Source organism: Anser anser (genome assembly GCF_964211835.1).
Source record: "Anser anser genome assembly, chromosome: 8".
Classification (NCBI taxonomy): Eukaryota; Metazoa; Chordata; class Aves; order Anseriformes; family Anatidae; genus Anser; species Anser anser.
Window position 1 is genome coordinate 20,984,221 of NC_139728.1, and position 15,263 is coordinate 20,999,483.

At 50.8% G+C, this 15,263-nt stretch overlaps 1 protein-coding gene and 1 long non-coding RNA gene across 9 annotated transcripts in view; one reads left to right on the forward strand and one right to left on the reverse strand.

The window, feature by feature from the left end:
• Positions 1 to 7,828: 7,828 nt before the first annotated feature.
• LOC310903023 lies at positions 7,829 to 9,597 on the reverse strand. Its single transcript, XR_014587231.1, has 2 exons — positions 9,398 to 9,597; positions 7,829 to 8,953 (listed from the first exon to the last, which is right to left on the reverse strand). It is a non-coding gene; the product is annotated as an uncharacterized lncRNA (long non-coding RNA).
• A 188-nt stretch (positions 9,598 to 9,785) lies between these two features.
• The window catches only part of PTPRF (protein tyrosine phosphatase receptor type F), a 371,253-nt gene continuing 365,775 nt past the window's right edge, over positions 9,786 to 15,263 (forward strand). For 4 of the 8 annotated variants that reach the window (XM_083845515.1, XM_083845521.1, XM_083845520.1 and 1 more), the window contains exon 1: positions 10,016 to 10,164. The gene's annotated coding sequence lies outside the window, so the exon portion shown is untranslated. Of the gene's footprint in view, positions 9,931 to 10,015; positions 10,165 to 15,263 lie in introns of those variants that run through there. The other 4 variants (XM_083845518.1, XM_083845516.1, XM_083845517.1 and 1 more) reach the window with 4 other exon arrangements.

Here is a 15,263-nt window from a genome sequence, read left to right on the forward strand (position 1 = left end):
GTCCCAGGCAGACGCTCGAGTTTCAGCAGCGCAATTCTGCCCCTCTGAGAAAAATGGCGTTTGGATACAAACTTGTGTTTGGATGCTTTTATAAAAGGCACACTGAAAGAAATAGAAAGCTTTCCTGCAAAGAGCATATGCTGCAGCTTCCTGAAACAAGAACCCAGCTCTTGGGAGGATTCTGGCAGTCTCTAGCCTTTCAATATTAAAGGGCTCTCTAGCAGATTAGAGCAGCATAATAAAAGCTAATAAAGATGAAACTGGACAAATGCAGACTAGAAATTAAGATGCACATTTTTAACAACAATAGAATTAAATCACTGAAAGGGGCTCCAAAGGGATGGGGTAAATGTACCTGAAGCTGCAGCCCGCTGAGCAGGCTGGCAGGTGGGACTGGGACGGCTGGAAGGGGACAGCTGGGTTTGGGGATGTGCCATGCTGGAGCTGGTGAGTGGGGAGGGCGGCGGGACGTGGAGACGCTACGAGCAGCAGGCTGGAGGTGCCATGCAGTCACCTGCAGTAAGGTTTCTGCTTCCCATGAGCTCCTGCTGTTCCCTCGTCCATGTTCAGCTCACGTCCCTTGGTGTGGGACCTTACTCCAGCCTGGCTGCTCCCAGGCACCGTAGGAGTCCCTTTCCCTGCTCAGGGACAGGGAAAATGGAGGAGGGAGAGGAATCGCTCTCTGGCACAGAGGTTCTCTCTGCTCTTGTCTCTCTGATGCAATGGATAGAAAGATCAAGTATATCCCCAGCTAACCCTGGTACTGGCTGCATTGTGTCCCACTGGTAATGCAAGCAGCTACTTGAACTTACAGCTGTGTTACATGGCCAGTGCAGTACACAGCAACCAGGGTGAGCATCGCATTTGGTCATACAGCTGGAAGTACTGACACACATTTTAACCTGTGGAAGCCTTTTAAATTTGAACTAGGCACAAAGCAACTCCGTTTAAGTTAGGCTCCTTGCTGCTGCAAGCATGTTCAAGGTGTGCACACGGGAAAGCTCTTTGTGGTTAAACCTTGCTTTTTTTTTTTTTTCAGATTAGTTTTAATCCAGAAGTGTCACCTGGTTTGGTTTATGGTGCAGCCCCTTCTGTCAGTGCAATGGACAATAAATATCAGGTAAGAATAAGACGATGTGTCTGTTTCTTTTGGTGGATTCGGTGGAGTTACCCACTTTTTCTGGATTCAGCTGTATGCAAGGCTCAGGCCTTAAAATATCACGTGCCTCTCTTTGGATGGAGACCCCCTTCATCAGGCTTCTCTCAGTGGAAGCTGCAGGCCCCAGGTCCTGGGGAAGGCTGCGAGGGTGGGAGGAAACTGAGGAAGAGAAGGGTCTTCTTGCCCTGCATTCACAGCAAACCAGAGCAGCTGCAGCTTGCTGGTCTGCCCTTCTTCGCAGCACTGTTTCTATCTGTTCACATTGCTCTAAGCCAGCCCCTAAGCCAGCCTGGGATGTATGGAGAGCCACAGGAATGCCCGAGGGAACTTACTTGTACAACTGTATTAAAGATCGCTTTGTATTTTATGAGATTTTGAGCAGAGGTTTTGTTTTCTGGATGCTAAGATGAACTGTTTAACAATTTAGGGTTCTTTACTTGCTTTTTGAAAATCACCTGTTTTATTATGCCTCTCTTCCTGGAAAGCTTTTGTGTTCAGCTCAGAACTGGCTGGAGGATGGGGAGAGTCACCAGTGAAACCAAATGTGAATCTGATGACTGCACTGTTTTCCTTCAGTGTCTTTTCTAAAGTGGAGTTCTCACTGTAATTAAAATTACAAGGTAGAAAAGAGAGAGAGAGAAAACAAACAAACAAACAAACAAAGCCAACTCTCCAAGTAGCTAGCTTCCTGCTAATATTCCGTGGAAGAAAAGTAGAATACACAGTAGATACACAGGCCTATAGTTTTTCTGGTTTTGTGAATCTTGGGGAGTACCTTGAATAGCATCAATTAAGATTTGGGGGAAGGAGGAGCACAGAACTGTTTAAAGCAGGCCAGACCAGGCATCCATGCAGCCCCACGTCCTGCCGCCAGCCCTGGCCAGCGGTGTGTGGTGCAGAGGAAGGTGTACAAACTGGCAAGAGCCGTGCGGGCTGTGCTGCTCTCAGCCTGACCACTAAGAGTTAAGGACTGACTTGCACCCAAAAGCAGAAGAGGGAATACTGCTGGATGGCTTTAGTCCTAATACATGACAACACCAAATATCCTTGGTATCAGAGGAATGCGGTGCACTGATAACATAAAAATTGTGAAAGTCTTCAACGTGTCAACAGAGCACACTCAGGGGATAAAAGAATGAAGATTGTGGGTGACACCCCCAGCCTCTCAGCCACAGCCAAGTCTCACAAACTGAAACATCACCAAAACACAACAAAGCCGCGGCACAGCAGGGCCAACTCTCCTTCTTGAGAGAGAATGGAAAGGGAGAACAAATCACCAAGCCAGGCATCCGTCACATCACTTCATGCATGACTGAGAGGTGCTCAGATACCATAGTGGGGAGCCCAGGCCAGGAACCTGCACAGGGCAGATCTGGCAAGCGCTGGGCTTAAGTTGTTAAAACGACTTGCAGATGGGAAAATGCGGGGTAGAGAAATAGAGGCGTGGGTGAGCTCAGTGCCTGTGTTTGGAAGTTTGGCTCTGAGGCGGCCTGAGCAAGGAGCGTGTGGGGCTGCTGAGGGTGGCGGGTCCCCAGGGGTGGCCCAGCTCCGAGCCCTTTTGGGGCATGGCCAGGAAGGCGCAGCACCTGATCACGTACTGAGCACACCCAGCCCTTCAGTTTCGGAGAAGTGCCAGCTGAAGGTGCTTTTAAAAACAAAACCACTCTGTAATATTCGCAGAGTGGCTGCCGGAGCCAACTCTCCCCACTTTGAACAGCTCTGCAGGAACTCTTTATCCCCAAATTTGAACAAAGTCTGTACTGTGGTTATTGCCTGCTCCTCACCCACTTTATTACTCTGACTTAAACTTGTAGACGGTTGTCTTCAAAGTTGGGACGCACTTTCCAGGAACAGGTTTCCACATCCATTGCTCAGAACATAATAATTGGGAACAGTGTTTAGATAAAAACATTGGCATTATCACCACAAAAGTAATTGTTATGCTAATGGGCTGCATCTTTCTGTTGGAACCGTGCTGGAAAGGTTAGTTAAATTTAAGCAAAATTTATTCCTTGAAATTCTGACTATTTCTGATAGGAAAAGCTATAACCGCCCTGATGCACAAAACAGCCCTTGCAGCTGATGTCTGAAGTGCTCAGAAGACTGCACCTGTTATTCTAACAGAGGTGACCTCTGAAACAAGAAAGCCATTCTATATAAACACCGAGCTAAGTGACTTTCCCCATGTCTCCTCAAATAACACCCAAATATCTTTTCTTGTCAAAATCTTGCACTTGTCCCATAGTATACACAGTAAATCATGACAACCAGTGACTTATTTGAAGGCTGGAGCCCAAAGCAAGAGGTGCTGGTGCTGAAAGAAGTTTAACCAGTCACCAGCCTCTAAAATATTAAGCCATAAAATACAACTCTATTTTTACAAAAGTGGTTTTAAATGACCTGTCAAAACAGCTGGTTCCTGCTGGCTTTTTTTTTTTTTTTAAGGGGTGGCAGAAGGAATGAATTAAAGGAAAACAAAATCATTAGGGGATAACTTCAGTTTACTTTTGTAATATATGCATGTTTCGTGTTAAGAGCAGCAAAATTCTGGGAAGCATTTACCTCCTGTTGAAGCTTATGAGATTAAGTGTGGTATATCCCTTGTCCTGGCCTGTTCCCGGGCTGAGCCCTGCCCTGTGAGCACTGCGACGATTTGTCACGCAGAGCGGAGGAGGAAGGCTGCCCCGCGTGCATCCCCGCCATCGCGGGTGTTCGTCGCAGCCCCGCCACGCTGCGCACTGCTGCAGCAGCCGTGGCATCCCCATGCTGGTTGTGTGTGCTGGGCACTAAAGCTGGGGCTTTGCACAGAGCTGGGGTGCTGAGCTTCACACGGAGAAAATGCGCTGCTCTCTGTAAGAGGCACTGGTACAGTGCAGCTGTGAAATTCGACTTCTGCCAAGTTCATGGCTGCCTGTAGCACTGGCCAACTCTGGTGCCTAAAATACTTAACCCAGGAAATCCCGGCTTCCACATACATTGTTGGGCAGCCCCCCAAATCCCTCCTCTGTGCCTTTGCTGTGGAGGACTGCAGTGCCCAAATTCTTCTGCTCAATTTCTTTGTAGACCCCAGAGGTAGAGCAGACCCACAGCAACTGTGCTGTGCCTGGGGGGTTCCTACCACCTCTCAAATCCAGGCTGCCCATCCCAAAGTCCGAGGTTATCTGGCTGGAACAATACTTGCTTTCCATCGCCATTTCAGGGTTCCAGCCCTCACAGTCTGAGGTAGGAATACAGGACCCCCCATACGCTGTACCTCAAAAATTCCACACCTGGGCTTCTAAATTAAAAAGAAAAGTTGGTAAACAGCAATCACGTCAGCTCCTTTTGGGATATAGAAGTCAATCCAACGTATTTTTCCTGTTTACCTCTGTTCCCTGTTGCAACAGAGCTGCGGTCAGGGTGATCCTTCCCTCAGTTACACGCACAGGCTCCAGTCTTCCAGTTGCCTCTGTCTTATGTGGCTGCTGTCACAGGGTGCTGCTGCATGCACGACCCAGGGCAGAATCCATCTTGCAATCAGACCTTAAGTTGATGATACATCCGAAGGAAAGCCCTAGCTTCGCAATCCGATAAAATATTAAAAGCTGGTAAGAGGCGGAGTGCTCTGCCTGAGTAAGCAGACATTTGGGCAGAATCGTTTTTTTTTTGGTGCAGAAGAGTATTTTGGGATACTTCCCTTGCTTTAATATGAAGCATTCTGTATTACTTATCTGCTCCTTGGTCGTGAGCTGAAAATTTGAGGTGGATTTTTATTGCAGCAAGAGGGTGTGGAAAAGCTTAGTCAGCACAAAAGTTTAACTTCGCTAACAAGGTCTATAAATTTGCTGCAAGGATAAGGCAATGCCACTCCCTTTCCTGTCTAAATGCTTATAAGGACAAACATTTAATCAAAACCCACTCTTGTACACGAGCTGTGTTAGTGATATTCCGCATCTCATGTTTAAAATCTGAAATTTTAAAACAGAATTGTTTTTAAGGTCTGAACATAGTTTCTACTATTTTCTTAATTGCCTCATGGCTCCTTTTAAAATGCTTTTAGCATGTTCTGAAAACTAAATATAAAAGAGTAGAATGGACTAAAAATGAATATAAAAAAAAAAAGACTTGGGCTGAAATTTAGTTCATTTGCATTTAGTGCTTTTACTGGTGTGAAAATGAGGATTTCCTGACAAGGCTGAAATTAAGCAAGAGTTTTGATCAAGTGTCATGAATCACCTCCTGACATTGCTCAGGGAATATATGCTTCCTCCTCACAGCAGTCCCAGAAGCCCGGTCACTTTGCAGGTCTGCACCAGGCTGGTATTGCTGCCGCTGAACGACTTGGAGCTGAATGGGAACCAGTCCCTTCCCTCCCAGGTTGCCATGATCTGAAAGCTTCTGCTTTGAATTTGCATGGACCTGTAATTTTCCCTGGGCACTGGCCGGGATCTTTAAAAAATGTTGGAGACGAACTGTCCTCTGGCACATGGCACTGGGGCAGGATGCTGATCTCATTTCTCTGCTCTGCCACAGACTCCGGTGTGACATTAGCTAAGTCAATTAGCTCCTGCCTTCATCTGGTTTTCATCTTTAAAAGGGGGACAGTGGCAATTTCCTACCTCACAGCAATCCTGTGAGGATAAATATATCAGCTCAGGAAGTGCTCAGATACTCATGCGATCAGTGCTTGGACGCTTCTTGTTCAGGCTGCGTTCTGCAGCGCCCGTGGCCTGCAGGCTGGTGAGGGGTCAGTGCTGAGGGCCACCGGAGCAGCCCTTGGACAGGCTGAGCACAGGGGCCATGGCAGCCATGGCCAGAAAAAACACGTTCTCTCACAGACCTGACAAGAATGGAAAGAAATGCATGAGAGACAAACTCTGTCAGGAAACAGAGGGGAGCAGAGACCATTCCAGTGGTGAGCTTACCGAATGTCCTGCACCGTTCTCTTTAACTCACACGCACATGATGTGTTTTAGTGATTTAAGCTGCTCTTTCCATTACCATTTATTTAGGGTTAGAGAAAGACTGAACTGTTATCTCTGGAGCATGGACACATGAAGACCATGCTGCAAAGACTTACTCATCTGTGAGTCTGCTTTTCTGAACAAGTGAGTGTGCTTCTACTTTTGGGAAGTGTCTCCCGTAAGCCGGTTGCCATTTGCACTCCCAGGCTTTGGCCCTCAGCAGAAGCAGGAGGTCATCTCAATTCCTCCCTCAGTGGCAAGCATTCCCAGGGCCTTCCTCTACTATGTTTTATTTGGTCAGGGGCAGAATTTTTTGCCAGGAACCAGCTGTCAGGCTGTGTGCTTTTTTTCCTTCTTTTTCAATAAACTTACCTTTCTAGTTTATTATGATGAGGAGGTAAATGAGCTGCAAGAGTTATTACTTACGCTATGTCTTGGCAGGATCTCTAAGGCATCCATCAAGAAGGGAGCTTCACTGGGCTAAGCACTATGCAACGCCATGGTAAGAGAGCGCACACATCCTGTCCAGATCTCTGCAGACAGCTGGGACAAACGCTGAAGGAGGGGAAAGGCAATTGCACCGACTTTACAGAGAGGTAAATGAGGAGCAGAAAACTTGCAGGGCTCGACCAGTCCCACTGGCTGGTGGCTGAGCCAGGAAGCAGTAGTAACCACCAGTTTGGCGTTGTGGCTGCACTTTTATTACTGTCTTTTATTTCTTCAACCAAGTGCAATCTGTAGTAAAGCAAAATTAAGGGTAAGTCGTTATCCCCAGCTGAAAGGCTTCACAGACCAGACACCTAGTGCTGCAGAAGAGAACGCATCAGCGTGCCCCTCCTAGGCTGCAGTTCCTTCAATCAGAGAAAAACGGAAATGGGCAAGACAGATATTTTTTTATTTGGAGCAAAACAGAGAATTCTAATAACCCTGTCTTACAAAGGAAATGAAGGAGTCTTGGGGGTAATATTGAAAAAATGGTGGGCAGTTAGAGTCAAGGCCATATGGTCCTCAAGCTGTGCTGTCAAGCCAATCTGCAGATGGAGATGTATTATCTTACACTAGCACAAAGTTGAGCATTGCGGTAGGCACTTGTGAAACAGACCAGAAGACCTGACAATACAATTGACAATTACTATAAAATCAGGTGAGAAAAAGTCATCAGCCAGAATTGTCCCTCTAAGAAAAAATAGTTGGAGAAAAGATGAGCTTCCACCAGGCTCTGCAACTTGCAGGTTCCCTCCAAAATATTTAGCGAGTTTAGCAACACCTGAAATGAGAAGGGAAGTTGTTCTGACAAGTCTTAAAAAATTCAGAATCCTGGTCTTTTGATTTTATACTAATTTATTATGTTAAAGGTGAGCAAAACCCATCCCACAGTATCTGCACACTAGCCTATTATCAAGTGGCACACATGACAAGAATATGGGTGTGTGCATTTGCTCTGAAGATCTGATCAAAGGGAAGGAAGAGCTGCTGAGAGCTTAGCCAAGAGCAGTGACCTCCAAGCCAGGTACTGTGAATGCACACCAGGACTTTGCCTTCCGAACAGCTTACCACTGGAACGGCTGGGTTGGCGGCAGTCACGGGAGATGAAATAACGGGGTGCTACCCATAAACTGGTGGACACCGTACACTGTACACCCCCATCAGCTCTGGTGGCAACATGCCAACATATCCTGTAGCAAGCAAACTCCTTAGGTAGGTGCCTTTGCTTTCAGCTACGGCGCCTTGCCACCGCAAAATCCTTGAACAGGTAAAGGGGTGACTGACTGGCAGCCCTGGGTTCGGCGGCTCACCGGGCACCAGTGCCTCCTGGGCTTACATTATTAATTGTCTTTCAAGTTTTTACGTCATAGAGGCGTGAAGTGTGCAAAGGAATAATAAAGATTTTTGGGTGGTAGCCGTATGTGAAAACTCCGTTTCATGATGCTGATGATTAATGGCTTACACCCATGGGACAATCGTTTACCTGCAAGTCTTGGCTAGAAGCTCCAGGGCACCAAAAGTTTATGAGGCAGCTCTGTGTCAGTCACATGAATCTAGATTTGTAAAGGTGCTTAGGAACCTGCATTTTAGGTGTCTAAAAGTATCTATACCTGTCCCATAGATTGGATCAACTTTTCAGTGTCTCCTCTCATAAGCTGCTAAACATCTGACAAGATTAGCAAAGGAGCATTAAATCCCAAATCTTCCATTTTTCAAGCAAACTTCAAAAACCTGTTGCTTCCACCTCAAACGGAGAGGGGCTGGGCTGACATGACCCCCTGTAAACTCGCCGATAGGGCTGCGGTGGGAGCCGAGGAACCAGACTCCCACTCGCAGCTCCGTGAACCGCTCGGCAGCGAGGATCTCCCAGCTTCCCCGTGGTCTCGTGCTCTGAAGCATCCTGAAGCACATCCAAATTTTAATACAGAGTCGAACCCATGGGCACTTTGGCAGTGCTGCGTGGCGCCGTGCCAGCAGCGCTTACTCTAAGCTCCGCGGCCTCGCGGCGGAATGCACAGAAGGGCCGTTCTGCAGCAACGTTTGGATACCGAGCAGGGAGGGAAGTGTCTCAGAACCAAAGGCTTTCTGTGTCAGGGCTGCTCGCCGTGTGGCAGAGGTGCAAGGCTGGCTCTGGGTGCTTAGGTTAGGGCAGAGCGGAGTGACGCACACCCCACTGAGCTCGTGGTGTCGCGGTCAGGAACCTGAAGCCCTGTGCTGCTCCGAGCACTCGAGGGGACGACGCCAGGGCGCAGGAAGAGCCGCGTTAACTCCGCGAGCTGCTCCTCTGCTCCTGGCACCACCCTGGATGAGAGGACAAGGGCAAAACATCCCGGAGGAACACGGTTGCCAGGCATGGGAAGAAATCCTGGAGACCACAGAGGGAAAAAAAAATTAACATGCCGTGGGAAACGCCTGAGCGGTCCAAGTACAGCGTGCGGAGGAGAACGGCAGCGGCGAGGTGAAAACGCCGAGCCGGGCGGTGGTAGTGCCTGCTCTGATGCAACACCAGCACCTGGGAAGGGTTGGGCGAGGAGCCAAAGAGCACCAAAACAGCCGGCGGCCGGCTGGGTAACCCTTCAGCCCCCTGACCAGGCCGCACAACGCCCACCTCAGCTCCACCAGGCCGGGGAGCGAGGTGGGTAATCGAAAAAAAAAAAAAAAGAAAAAGAAAAAAGGCCACGAGCAACGAGGGCGGCCGCGGGAAGCACGCTGCGAGCGTGCGGGCTGAAACAATTCTCAAGTCCCGGCTGCTGAACGAAACGCGGCCGAAATGAACCCAAATCGCAACAGGTCTCGGGCCGGCGTTCACCTGCTGCCGCTACGGGGGGGGGAGGTTTGTGGGGGGGTGGGTGCGAGCCTGGGAGGGCCCCGGGGGGAAAGAGGGGCCCCGAGGGGCCGCTGCTCCCCTCCGCCCACAGAGGGCAGCGGTGGCCGCCCGGGGCCGCGCAGCTCCCCCTCAGAGCCGACCCCGCGCGGGCCCCGAGCGATCGCCTCCCGCCCCCGGGGACCCCCCCTCGGTCCCCCCGCCCGGCCCGGTCCTCCCCCCCCCTCCCGCTCCCAGGCGGCTCCTTCCTGAGGCGCCAGCCCCGGGCCGCGGCCGCTCCCTCTCCGTGCCCGTCCCCGCCCCGCCGCCCCCGCCCACACCTGGCCGGGGCGGGCCGTGCCGTGCCGTGCCCGCCGGCTGCGGGGCCGACTCGGCGGGCGGGTGGGGACGACGAGGACGAGGAGGAGGCGGCGGCGGCGGCAGCGCGGTGCAGGCCGTGAGGGGAGCGGGGCCGTGAGCGGGAGCAGCGCCTCTCGCCTCGCCGCGGGGCCGAGCGCGGTAGCGGGGCCCCGGCCCAGGTGAGCCGGCGGGCGGCAGGTGGCGGTGGCGGCGGCGGCGGTAGCGGGGCGGGCGCGGCGGCGGCGGGGCGGGCGCGGTGCGCGGCCCCGGCGGGGGCGGGCTGGCGGCGGCGGCGCGCACGGAGCGCGGTCCCGCGGCTTGGCGGCGGAGGAGGGAGCGGAGCGGAGCGGGGCCGGCGGGGAGCGGGCGGCTTCTCGGAGGCAGCATGCGGGCGGCGGAGCCCCGGAGCCCCGGTAAGTGGCTCGGCCGCGGCGCCTTCCCCTGCAGCCCCCCCCCCCCCCCCCCCCCCCCGATCCTCCCTAAACTCCGCCGCCTGTTGAGCCCCGCGCCCCGGCACCCCCGAGCGGCGGGGCTGTCCCCGGGGGGGGCACCGGGCGGTACCGGACCCCCCCCCCCCCCCCATAACCCCCTCTTCCCACCCGCCGGGTACGGAGGGGGGAGCCCGGTTCCGCGGGGCGCAGCCGGGGGCACCTGCCGGGGCTGGGGGGGGGACACACACGTGGGGCTCGGTGTCCCGGTGGGTGCCCCCCGGGGGTGTCCCGGGGCCGTGAGCGGAGGGGGGGTGCCGGGGAGGGCTCGGCGGCGTTTCCCCGGTTGCCGTTTTGCGCTCGGAGGAGGGAGGGCGCTGCAGCGGGGGGCCGGGGGGGGTCGCCTCGTGTCCCCGGGGGGGGGGGGGGGGCGAGCGGCCGCCGGGGAGAGCGCCCGGGCTGCGGCGTCCCGGGTGGCGAGAACAAAGGGCCCTCGGCGGGGAGCGGGCGGGGGGGGCTCCGGCGTGCGAGCCCCCAAAATGAGGCTGGGGGGGGCCCAGCCGTAGTGCTGACCCCCCCCCCCCCACTCCTCGCGTCCCCTCCGCTCCCCCGGGGGCTGCAGCCGGGCCCCGCAACCTGTTGGGCCGGGCGGCGGCAGCGCAGCGGGTGTGTGTGTGTGCGTGTGTGTGTGCTGGGGAAACTCCGCTCCAGACCCACCTGGAGGAGCTTTGGGAGCCCGGCACGAGTAAACCCGGCGGAAGGAAGGGTTTCCTCGCCCGCAGACAAAGATCTGTTGGTGCGGACCTCCGCGCTCGCAAAGATGTGCTCCTGTTTCCAGGAGACTGACCGGGGCAGCTGTCGGAGCGGTTCGGAGCTGGGTGGCTGTCGGGGGGGTTGTTTCGGATGTCGCCGGATGAAGTTGCGTTGTCAGGGTCGAGCGAAAACGTCCTCGCGTCGAGCGCGGGATTGAGCTGTAAAAAGTGCTGTAGGCTGAGGGCCACCGGCTCGTCAGAGCTCCAGCTGTAAGTTGACGCCGAGCGACCGCTGGTTTAGAGGTCTCTGAAGACGGCTAACTCGAGCAGGGGTGGTGAGCAAATACAGTTTCCTCATTCTGCGTGTATAACCACCTTTGTTCATTTTTCAAAGTAAATGTTAAGAGAAACGACACATTTAATTTGAGATTACAAAGGTCCTCCGATGCAAATGACTCTATCTCCGTGTCTGGTTACTGCGTGATTGTTCCTAGGCTGCCCGTGTGGCTTGAGAAAGAGCTTTGCTTCTTATTTTTTTAAGCATGCTGCTCTCCTTACAGTAATGCAGGAAATGCTCGGCTCACAACAATAGTTTTATGGAGGGAGCATGTGTACTTTAGTCCTGGCTTTATTATTTCTGCTGTGGTGGTGAGCCGTGGGGCTGAGGGCGTAGGAGGACGGCCGCACGTCGAAGTGCGTGACCAGCAGCCTGCCCTTCGTGAGCAAGAAGTAAAATCTGCACGGCGGAACGGCCCGTTTGGGGTCTGGGAGGGGGAACACACACACGTGGTGTGCAAATATCCAACTTCTCAGGTTGTGCCTTGAACCCACCATCTTAACGTGCACGTTTCCTCGCGTACGTCACTGGCACGCGTCCTGCTCATTGCAATAGGATGCAGCGTGACCGCACGCGTGAAGGGGTTAAAGCAGTTTGTGGCCAAAGAGTTAACGCGTCGCTTCAGCTCAAGAGAGTTTTATAATTCAGCTTAGTTACAAATATTGCCATCTGCCCTTTTCTTTGCATGTGCGTGTCCATAAATATATCTTGGAGAAATACTGGTTGGGGCTGTTAGCAAAATAGTAGAAGCCATAGATAACGTTTTATTCTCACACATGTTGGCAATAAAAACGTTGGTGTCCAGAAAATCAAAGTAGAAACCTTCCACCCTGTGTCTGTATTTGGCTGTGGGCTGAGAGCTATGCAGGTATTTTTAATTTTTTCAGACTAAGCCCTGCTTTTGGGAGCATTAGCTAACTGTCATTGGCAAAAGCAGAGAAGACAGTCAAAGCTTGTGATTATAAGGAGAAAGATCTAAGCTTGTGGGTAACGGAGAAGAAATGTTTTCCTCTTTGTGTCCACATAATGCAGGGCTGTGGGAAGATATGCTTAATGAGGATGATTATTGCTGTGGCTTTCCATAAATCCACTTGTAATGGAGGCTTTGTACAGTTACTTCTGAATCTGTACATTTAAAAACTGCAAATAGCGATAATGGAGTTGGCTAATAGCAGACTGTCAAGTAAGTGCAATCCTTGTGATAACGTTCAGCCATAGATCTCCATTTAAGTATTACTTTTAAGCAGAAAATGTTTCTTGTAGGTCCTAGTATATGCAGTTTGGAAGGGGGGGGGAACAGTCGTTGCTGCATCTACTTGAATCTTAACCAGCTACCTTTCATTGTCCAGAGGTATTTTTTCCTCCTCTGATCTGATGAAAAAAAGGAGAGATCTACAATTCAGTGGATCCATTTGATTTGAATTGAGATAGCAGAAAGGTTCATTAATAACCAGCTTTAAAGAAGAAAACCAAACCAAACCAAAAAAAAAAACCTGACTGAAGAGGTCTACGAAAGTAGTAAACGTGTAGCTGTGTGCACATGAAAGTTGGGACCGATGCCTTCTGAAGTCGTAAACTTCCCTGTAAAGCATTAGAGTGAGCTGAGTGCCACTAGGCAGGAGTCGGAGCTGATTTTGTTAGTAGTATTAAATGGGACAAGCCTTTCCATTTCAGTTCTAAGTACCTTTTTTTTTTTTTCCGTGCCTCTTAGAAGTCAGGGTTGAGTTAAATTACTCGTCTGTTATGCAACCTAAAAACAAAAGGTGAAACTAACACAGCAGGGAAGATTTTTCATGGATTCTCTCACTGCACTACAGGAGGGTGTAAAGTAACATGTTCTCAAGTCAAACACTTGTAATAGATATCGGTTAATTTATATAGAGCCTTGAATGAATGCAGTTTTAACTTGTGTAGTGAAGAAACAGCTTTTGAAGAAGCCTGGCACGTGAGTTGCTTGTGTGTACTGTTTGGAGGAGCTTGTTGAAAAATATTTGCGATGCACACCATCATTGCTTACTCTTCTTTAAAAGAAGTGCCTTAACTTTAACCTTTAATACAGTTTGTGAGGGCTTCTCGCATGTAGTTACTTTTGCTCAAAATCTGGTCTTAAAGGCGAGCTGCGTTTCTACGGGCAATAGCGCTGTGTTCAAATCCAAAATGTATGCTTCCTTTCCAGTAAAAACTTATAATTACATGGGGTGGTAGCGAACTGGAAAGTATTGCAAAACATATGTAAGAATACTGTCGTACAAACTCTAAAACTGAGGAATGACTCACTGCGCCAGTGCTGTATCAGATTCTATCTATACGCAAGGTTTAAATGACAAGTTTACTTTAGGCAGGGAATATGCAATTTTCTTGTACTCTTTCTTCATCTAATGTCAAGTGAGCTTAATGAAATGGTACATGTGGGCATACAGGAGGCACCAGTTGTAGAGCTTTAACGAGCAAAGGGAACAAGCACTACTTGGCTCGATTTGTGAAGATGGTGGAGGCATGCTGTATACATACACTGTGTATATTAAAAACCAAGTTCACGGTACCAACGCATGTCTTGAGACATCTGTTAATATACCTTATGGTTTGCTTGTGTGCGTTTACTAACATTTGTTTTATTTTTGTTTTCTGTAGGAGAGGGTATTTGGGTTTTACTGGTGTAGGTGTTCATCTTTACGTGGTTCTCGTAGTTGAGCTTGTAGCTGGCACCTCAGGGTTTTGGCAAAACTTCAGGTCACTACCAAAATGGAATAGGTTCATGTTCAGCACGGGAAGGGGGCCAAGGATTGTAGAGTGAGGAGGAAAAGACTGCTTTCTGCTGGAGCAACACATGCCCGTGACTTTTTCTGTGATTGGGATTTATTACTAGAGCTTTGGGGAGCCCTACAAAGTGCAGGGTGTGTAATCAGGCAGTAACGTCCTGCAGCTCGGAGGCTTGTGAGGGCCTGGAGGAGGACAGGGCAGATGGTAGGGTGGCATCTCTTGGAGGTGACCAGTGCATGGATGCCGGTGCTGCGGTGCCTCACTGGTGGTTCTGCACATCCCAGGGTGCCGGACAAAACAGCCCTGCCAAGCTGGAGAACCCCGTGTCTGCTCCAGCCTTGGTGGAAGATGTTAAACTCTTCACAACCTCTTTTAATTTTTGATGGAGCCACGAGCCGTTCTGCCCTAGAGCATGTCCCTTTTGCTCTCTCTGCAGCTTGCCTTTATTAGCCGTGGGGGAGGTGGAAGAAGATGTGTCCTTGGTCTTCACCGTGTGTTACTCACAAGGGCTGTGGTCACCAGCGCCTGCGAGTGCTTTCCCTTCCTGTAGGAGGGTTGGAGTCCCCTTGGGCTCTGAAAGGAGGCTAAGGAAGGGAAGCTGATGTACTTGCTGTTTAATATTAGTGTGCACCCAGTGGGTGTACGCATCTGAGCCTTACTGAAAAAAATGGTGAAATAGGTCATGCTCCTTCAAGGAGTCCATTATCTGAGAACTTTTCTGGAGATCAAACATGCAGAGAGAAGTTCTGGAGCAGAGGGTAGAATGTGCATAGAAAGTCTGGTTGAGAGCAAAACTGATAAAGCATCTCCCAATACCTCAGCCGAGCACTAGGAGGGAGTAGCTTTGTCTAGATGCTTTTATTGAATGCAGTCTGCTCTGAGGCTGAAATATGGAAATGCCATTAATCTGGGAAAGGATGGGGTCGTCCTGCTCTCACTCTTGCCCTTCAGCAGGAATAGAAGCTTCCAGTTTACAACCTGCCCAAAAGACGTTTATTTCTTGGCACAAAATTTCAGCTGCAGCTGGCAAGTGGGTAAGTACTTTCATGCAGCCTTACTGAGAGAGAGAGGAATTATTTAGGTTGGCACACGAAGTTTATAGTTAGGAGTTGTCAGATGAAATTGAACAGAGGAAAAAATGTGAAGACTGGTCATGTGGTATCGCTTTCTCAAAAGCAGCGTTAGAAATCCCGTCATTGCTTATAATTAAACAAAGCATGCATGCATTTGACTGT